Consider the following 8102-nt stretch of genomic DNA (forward strand, 5'->3'; position numbering starts at 1 on the left):
TCCAGCTACCTGGAAGACTAAGCCAGAAGGATCACCCGAGCCCAGCAGGTCGAGGCTGCGGTGACCGTGAGCAGCGTGCCTGTGCACTCTGGCCTGGGTGACAGAGTGAGACTCTGACTCAAAAAAAAAAAAAAAAAAGAATTATTATTATTGAAAACAGCTACTCAAAGCTCATGCTCCTTAAGAAAGTTCAAAAAAATGCCACCCTAAGTGGGGACCCTTTGTAACATCTGTTCTGAGTATGTTTCAGCAGCTCTCTCTTGAGATTCAGGAGTTGGAATTCTTGGTCACCCAAAGAGAGCTCACTTCTGTTTACTGAGGTCTCCATGCGAGTAAACTAAAGAAAAAAATCGAAGCAAGAAACATGAAGCCGGGTTCGGTGGCTCAGCCTGTAATCCCACACCTTTGGGAGGCTGAGGTGAGTGGATTGCCTGAGCCCGCGGGTTCAAGACCCGCCTGGGCAACTTGGCGAGACCTCATCTCTACAATAAATCAAAAAATCAGCTGGACGTGGTAGCGCGCGCCTGTAGTTCCAGCTACTTGGAAGGCTGAGGCGGAAGGATCACCGGATCCCCAGCAGGTCGAGGCTGTGGTGGCCGGGAGCGGCCACTGCACTCCAGTCTGGGTGACAGAGTGAGACTCCAACTCAAAAAAAAAAAAAAAAAAGAAACATGAAAACACTATGATGGCTGACCCTAAACAACCGGGATGTAATTCATTAGGATGGAACATGAAACTGCAGGGTGGGAGGTCAGAGGGTGTAACATCAGACGCGGGGCACAGACTCAAGCCAAAGGTTAGTGAGAGTGTCCTGCCCAATCTGAGTCAGCAAGCAGCACGTGAGGAAATCTCACTCCACGGATCTGCCCAAGGGACCTTGAGAAAAGGAGTAGCCTCTCGTTGTAATGTCTGGGCTTTGCTTTGAGAACTTGGGTTAGAATCTCCTACCCCGCTTCTGTCTCATCCCAGCCACGTCTTGCTGCCAAACTGGCATTATGATGTACGACCCTAATTATTTCGTAGGAGTGCTCTAATGATTTCTATATATGTGGTGATTCCCTGGAAGCAATATGCATTCAAGCAGAACACTTCATTCCTCTTTTCATCAGTCTTTCTGCTCTAGGACAGGTCTGTCACAGGTTCTGGAAGCTGAGTTCTTGTCTGAGATTTTAAACAGGCACTTGGATATAAAACCGAGGGAAGTGAAACAAGGTCTTTAACCTGCCCAAGTGAGAAAATGAAGAGCTGGGAACACTACTGTGACTCTTGAACATTTCAAGAAAATCGATGGTATAATTTTGTTTTTGTTCTTTTTGTTTGCTTGTTTTTGTTTTTCTGAGCCAAAGTCTCACTCTGTCACCCAGGCTGAAGTGCAGTGGCATTCTCATGACCACCGCAGCCTTGACCTGCTGGGCTCAGGCAATCCTTCGGGCTCGGTCAATCTTTTGGCCTCAGCCTTCCAGGTAGCTGGAACCACAGGCATGTGCCACCACATCCAACTCATTTTATAATTTACTGTAGAGACGAGGTCTTGCCATGTTGCTCAGGCTTGTCTCGAGCCCCTGAATTCAGGTGATCCTCTCGTCTCTGCCTCCCAAATTGCTGGGATTACAGGTGTGAGCCACCGTGCCCAGATGTTTTTGTTTTAAATACATTGTATCAGATTGAAAGGAGGAATGTTGGAAACAGTGATCAAAATTATAGAAATGGAGGTAGAGAATGTTCCAGGATATAAATCGCTAACAACGTGAAAGATCAAAATAAGAAGGAAATAACAGCCCAGAAGAACAAACAAGCCTCTCCCTGAATAAAGTATGAACCTTTGTATGAGTCAAAAGAGCAACAGAAAGCCAGAATGTGTCATCCTTACACCAGGAGATGTTTGTTTAATTAATATCAGCCGATGCCCTGGGTCATTTTGCTTCCTGTTAGTTTAGTCATACAAATGAGGCAGACTCTCAAATGTTCTGAAAACTGTATCATTTAAATTAAGTATTTATCTAAGCAGTGAGACTCTTAATCAGTGGCTTTCAAACATTTTTTACCCTGATTCATAATAAGAAATATAGTTTACATCAATATCTGGCATACACACACACACACACACACACACACACAAAATAATAGACGTTTCACATGAAGTACCTTTACAACAGGGATACACTATGATATTTTCTTTCTAGCCTATTTTATTTCTATTCTATTTCTCATTTTTTAAATGCTGTCGGAGAACCTGCATTTCATAAGGTGATTTCATGACTCACTAACAGGTTGCATGTCACAGTTTGAAAAATCTTTATTAAATAGCTTCATGTGCAATGTCCCAGTTTCTGAGGCCACAGCTGCCTCTGCTGCTGCTGAGAAATCTCAGACTCGGGCGACAATGGAAGCTTTATTCAGCTCAAGCTTAAAACCAAAGATTTTGGAACATGAACTAGACTTCCTAGCTAGCTATGTTACCAGAGGTTTCTCTCCTACCTCTTAGGGGATGTGATTGCTATCCTTCCTCCAAATTGCCTGGGAAACCACTGCTTTTGGAAAAGCAGAACAGAGTCCTCAGAATAACTGTTCCCTCTCCTCACCATCTTCCCTTGGTGTTGTTGCCCTTGGATACTACCAAGGCACCAGGATGGGGTCCACCTCCGGATGGCCTTAGTTCTAGCTTCCCTCTGCCAGACCTGGTTCTATGGCAGACCCTGGCGTTCCTGCTCGGATATCTTGACAATCTTGAGGAGGTGCTGCCGCAAACCCTTGCTCCTAGGCCACTGTTCCCCTTGCCTCGGCTTGTGTGCAGAAGACCCTGAAAAATGAGGGCTCCTCATCTCCAGCCAACAAGGATTGTGTGAGTATAACTAGTTGCACAGGAATGGGGACGTCATCCTCAGAGGAATCTGTTTAGTGAAAGTCTCCACCTAAAGTACCCCATTCTCTTCCCCATGTTCAAAAGTAGGACAATAACCAAAGACTTCCCCCTGGCTTTGGGACCCACTCTGTTTCCCCAGGAATAACCTCCCCAGAAGTTTCAGTGTGGTATTAGCTCTCCCATACTGTACGTGTGGTAGAGGGAAGAGATGTTGACCTAAACATGTGAGACTTGTTGGAAATTCCCAAAACCCTCTTCATAGACCCTGGGACAAATGGCATAAGCTTTTTGAAGCAAATAAGCATCTGGGTCTGAAACAGTGATCACGGATTACAAAATTGTATTAGAATTGCTATATGAGGCTGGGTGTGGTGGCTCACGCCTGTAATCCCAGCATTTAGGGAGGCAGATGCTAAAGGATTGCCTGAGCTCAGGAGTTTTAGCCTAAGCAACCTGGCGAGACCTCGTCTCTATGATAAATCAAAAAATTAGCTGGGCGTGGTGGCACACGCCTGTAGTTCCAGCTGCTTGGAAGACTGAGGTGGAAGGATTGCCTGAGGCCAGCAGTTTGAGGCTGCAGTGGCCATGAGCATGCCACTGTACTCCAGCCTGGGTGACAGAGTGAAACTCTGACTCCAAAAAAAATGAATTGCTATATGAAACTCATTCAAAAGTAAAATTATTTTTCCTTACCATGGCATCATTGTAGGGTTCCAGGATCCCATTACTCTCAGCTAAAAGTAAGAGCTTTGGTACATACACATATAAGGGAGTATTTAGTCCTCTTAGTACACTACCATCTATACAGTAAGTACTTAGAAGAATACTTGCTGGTTGGTTATAGAAAAGTTCGTAAGAATCTGAAGATTGGAAGGACTCTGGAGTTAATCTAATACGATGCCATTGCTCTTTGTGTTCCACCTTCTGGGATTAGTTAAGAATGCATTTGGCTGCAAATAACAGAAGGTCTGTCTGCAGTGGCTTAAACAAACAAGGGTGTATTTTTCTCACAGCAAGGTGTCTGTAGGTAAGCAGTTGCCGGCTTTGGTTTAGCAGCTCAGTGATATCAGAACTCATTCTCCCTGATTCTCTCAGCCTCTTCCTTTTGGTTTTAAGACGGTTTCTGCAGCTCTTAGCATCACATCTGCATTCCAGGCAGAATAAGGGGGAAAGTGGCCACCGGCAACATCTATCCCTTCTTATCAGGAAATCAAAAGCTCACCCATACTAAGGGGTTGGGAACTCAAATCACTCTATAAAAAAAACGATACCTGCACACGTATGTTTATCGCAGCATTGTTCACAATAGCAAGAACCTGGAAGCAACCATGCTGCCCATCAAAAGAGGACTGGATTAAAAAAAATGTGGTACATATACACGATGGACTACTACGCAGACATAAAAAAGAACAAAATCATAAATTTCGCAGCAACCTGGATGGAACTAGAGTCTATAATACTAGTGACCTCTCACAGAAACCAAGATCCGAGTATCACATGTTCTCACTCATATAATGGACCTTGAACATCCAATGTAATACTATAAGAAAATGACTGACAGTAGTGGGAAACTATGGGGGGGAGGGAGATGGGATTAATGGTAGCAAATATATGTCTGGGGACGGGGAAACACCTCTTATCAACAGGGTGCCTGAATGAAACGTATTTATATACCTAACCCTTAACTGTATCATAATAAAAATATCATAATAAAAAATATTGATTTAAAAAAAAAAAGTTCACCCAAATGCCCTAGCAGGGAATTTCTCTAAGACCTAAGGTCCTCAAGATTAGAACTGAGTCATCTATTCACCCCAAGTAAAATTGAGGTATAACTAGAAGGAAAGAAAGCAGAAGATGGATATTAAGTACTCATTGCTAGAGATGGCCAGATTTTATCAATCAGGGGCCATTCATACTTGCTTGAAAGTTTTCAGGAAGAGGGCAAGCCTTGTCCCATTTCTGGCAGGTCTAGAAATATGTTTTTGTTTTATATCAGAATCAGCCTTCCTCTAACTTGTCCCTGTGGTTTCTGGTTCTGCCTTATGGAAGCTATGCAGATGGATTTTAATACTTCTTGGTGACAGTCATATAAATATTTGAAGACAGCTGTCATATCTCCTCTAGCACTTCTTTCATCACCATGAAGCATCTCCAGTTAGGTCCTCATATGACATGAATTGAAGTCTTCTCACCGCTCGGGTTGCTCTCCTCTGAGTATGTTTCAGTTTATAAATGTTTCTGTTAGACTTCATTGCCTCACATGACACCACTGGGCAAGGGGTGACTTGAGAAAAACCAGAGAAATCAGACAATTGTCTTCATTGTTCTGGGTTATTACAAAGATAGTTCAAGTTTGCACTACCTTCTATGTACTTCCCACTGGTGATTCAACCAACTAAAGACCATGAATCTTCTCCATCCTTTCATCTTCCTTTACTCATGTAATTGGTCTAAGGCTCCTAGAACAGAATTTATATTTATTATTAATATATTTTATGGTGTTAGATTTGACTTGTATTTCTAGTTTATTGAGGTTTTTTTTTCAGATTTCAATTCTATTATATAGGGCATCAGTTATTCCTTCCAGATTGATATTATCTGCAAATGTGACAAATGTATGTTCTTTGTAATTCTAAGAAGGTCAGAGTAAAGTCTTTCAACCTATTCTCAGTGACTCTGTCTTAAAGTGAAGCTGGTCACCTTCTAGTGACATTGTGATCATTCAGTTCACATTTTACCTTTTGTCCTAAAGACATTGTGAGATCCTCTTTCAACTCCTTTGTAAAAATTCAGATCAAAAGAAACTGTCCCCTAATCAAATAACTTAAAAGCCTAGCGAAGTTTATGGAGGAGGAATTTTTTTCCCCATGAATCTGTGCTAGATCCTAGAGAGCTCCAATTTCCCTTCTGAATTCTTCCAATTAACCTGTGCATACACTAGTCCAGAACTTTTTTTTTTTTTTTTTTTGAGTTGGAGTCTCATTCTGTCGCCCAGACTGGAGTGCAGTGGCCGCTCCTGGCCACCGCAGCCTCGACCTGCTGGGCTCCGGCGATCCTTCCGCCTCAGCCTTCCGAGTAGCCGGAATTACAGGCGCACGCTACCATGCCCCACTAATTTTTGATTTATTGTAGAGATGAGGTCTCGCCTGCCCAGGCGGGTCTCGAACCCACGGGCTCAGGCAGTCCACTCACCTCAGCCTCGCAAAGGCGCGGGATTACAGGCTGAGCCACCGAGCCCGGCTAGTCCTGAACTTTTTATTATCATATGGCCTTTCTAACACTGGAGACTGGTAATCCAGTGCAAAATTTGAAGTCAAATTATAGCAATTGCTGTGAAATTGCACATCAAGCCAGGGGCAGACACAAAGGCAAAAATTATGTGTAATTAAAGTGACTTTTGAAAATCTCTTAAACTGAGCCGGGTGCGGGGGCTCACGCCTGTAATCCCAGCACTTTGGGAGGCAGAGGCAAGAGGATTGCCTGATCTCAGGGGTTCAAGACCAGCCTGGGCAACTTGGCCAGACCTCGTCTCTACAATAAGTCAAAAAAATTAGCCAGGTGTGGTGGTACATACCTGTGGTTCCAGCTATTTGGAAGGCTGAGGCTGAAAGATCACCTGGGCCCAGCAGGTTAAGGCTGTGGTGGCTGTTAGCGTGCCACTGCACTTTAGCCTGGGTGACAGTGAGACTCCGACTCAAATATATATATATAGACATATATATATTTTATACTATCTCTATATGTGTATCTATATATATATATACATGTACATACTATTTTTTGAAAAGTTGGAGAAGAGATTTGACCATTAACATCTTATTTTTTCAAAGCAACCTTTTCTCTTTCATGATATCGGACACTGATCCTGTGATGATCCCTGAGTGTGAGTTGGTCTTTATAGTTGGTTCCATTAATAATGAAACTGGCCAGGCACGGTGGCTCATGCCTATAATCTCAAACTCCTGGCATCAAGCAGTCCTCTCCCTTGGCCTTCCAAAGTGCTGGGATTACAGGTGTGAGCCATTGTGCCTGGCCAGACTTCATTATTTATCTGTTATGTGATCTTGGACAAATTCACTAGGCATGTATGAAATTATTTCCCCATTTGCAGAAAAGGTTATTGATAACTACTTCAACAAATTAAATCATAAATGTAGAGTACTCAACCCCAAATGGATCCAGGTCTCCATGTTATACATCAAAGTCATATTTTAGGAAAAGACAATTTATTTGAAAAAGAGTTATAAAGGAAAATTATTTCCAAGGTAATTAACGTAAAAAGTCCATCTAAGTAGCCAGAAACTAAGCACTCAGTTCTTTTTATCCATTAATATTGCCTTGAACCACAAAAACAACTACTTAAAATGAATTGCATCTATAATAAAGTGTAATGAAGTATTTTGTGTAATCAGTATTTCCTTTAAACTCTTGATTAATACTGAAGGGAGACCCTTTCGTCCCCACCATGGCTGAGCTGATCCAGAAGAAACTGCAGGGAGAAGTGGAGAAATATCAACAGCTGCAACTGACCCTGCTGGATGGGTCCAATGTGGTCTTTAAACTTCTGGGTCCTGTGTTGGTGAAACAGGAGCTAGGGGAAGCTCAGGTCACCGTGGGGAAGAGGCTGGACTATATCACAGCTGAAATTAAGCGATATGAATCCCAGCTCCAGGACCTTGAGCGGCAGTCAGAGCAACAAAGGGAGACCCTCGTTCAGCTGCAGCAGGAGTTCCAGCGGGCCCAGGCAGCGAAGGCAGGGGCTCCTGGGAAAGCCTGACCTCATGGAGGGGAGGGAATGAGTCAGCTTTAGAATCTATACTGTAGCTAATAAAATGTACAAACACCAAAAAAATAAAAAATAAAAAGTTTCATTTCCTAGGGCTACCACAATAAGGTACTAAAAACTGAATGACTTTCAACAACAAACATTTACTGTCTCACAGTTCTAGGGACCAGAAGTCTGAAATGTTGTGAGGACATGTCCTCTCTGGTAACTCTGGGGAGAATCCCTTGCCTCTTCTAACTTCTGGTGTTTGCCTGTAATTCTTGGCCTTCCTTGCCTTGTAGATACATTACTCTAGTCACATGGCCATCTCCTTTCTGGATTTTTATATCATTTCCCTTTATTTGTGTCTGTCTTTATATCCAAATTATCCCTTTTATAAGGATACCAGTCATATTAGACTAGAACCCAACTCTAAACACTTTAAGTTGACTCTATTTCCAAATAAGATCA

The 8102-nt window shown here is 42.8% G+C and overlaps 1 pseudogene; it reads left to right on the forward strand.

Annotated features, from left to right (window-relative positions):
• Nucleotides 1-7331: 7331 nt before the first annotated feature.
• On the forward strand, nucleotides 7332-7643 carry LOC110595375 (annotated as a pseudogene).
• The last annotated feature ends 459 nt before the right edge of the window (nucleotides 7644-8102 follow it).

Source organism: Carlito syrichta, unplaced genomic scaffold (genome assembly GCF_000164805.1).
Source record: "Carlito syrichta isolate Samal-C Ts95f unplaced genomic scaffold, Tarsius_syrichta-2.0.1 Scaffold301168, whole genome shotgun sequence".
NCBI classification, from domain to species: Eukaryota; Metazoa; Chordata; class Mammalia; order Primates; family Tarsiidae; genus Carlito; species Carlito syrichta.